This window comes from Trypanosoma theileri, assembly GCF_002087225.1.
Source record: "Trypanosoma theileri isolate Edinburgh chromosome Unknown TM35_Tth_47_V1, whole genome shotgun sequence".
NCBI lineage: Eukaryota > Euglenozoa > Kinetoplastea > Trypanosomatida > Trypanosomatidae > Trypanosoma > Trypanosoma theileri.
Window position 1 is genome coordinate 154,942 of NW_021639889.1, and position 722 is coordinate 155,663.

The following is a 722-nucleotide window of genomic DNA, read 5'->3' on the forward strand; positions in this document are numbered from 1 at the left end:
TCCACTCCTTTGGGTTTTTCTTGAATTGAAGTTTCTTGCCCTTTACTTTGAGGAGTATCAGGATGGCCACTCCCTCCACTACCACCACCACTTCCAACTCCTGCACCAACACTTCCAGGTACAGGACCACCACCTTCAGTTGCGGGAGGACCACCACCTCCAGGTTGAGGAGTGTCAGCCAACACAGAAGTGCAAGTACAACAAAGTGCAAGAAGCAAAATACAGATCACGTAGCGTGTCATCATTATCATTACAATAATTGTTATTGCTGTCTCACTTTATTTCTCCGCAAAAAAGAAGAAGCAATAAAAAAGAAATAACAGAAAATAACAGCACATCCTCTGAATACAACAGAGATACCACAGAAAAGCAAAAACATCAACGATAAAATAAGCAGAAGAATGATTATTTACTTTCAGAAGAAAACATATAAAAACAAAAAAGTCGATAACACAAACAATAACACAAACAAATAAAACTCTCAGACATCTTGCCCATAAGCAAGAACATACCATTGGAGTGCCTTCTTCTCAAGCATGATGGCTTCTAATCGGTCTTCCTCTGCAGTTGTCTGCCTCTCCAGGTCCGTAGATTTCAGTTGCAGTTCTTCTAATTCATCCTTCACAACAGTCATATCGTGCCTCACACGTTGCAGCTGCAGCATCAGGTTGTGTGCAGCACTTCGCCAGTCAGTCACGGTAACGGTGGGAGTGACATTATCA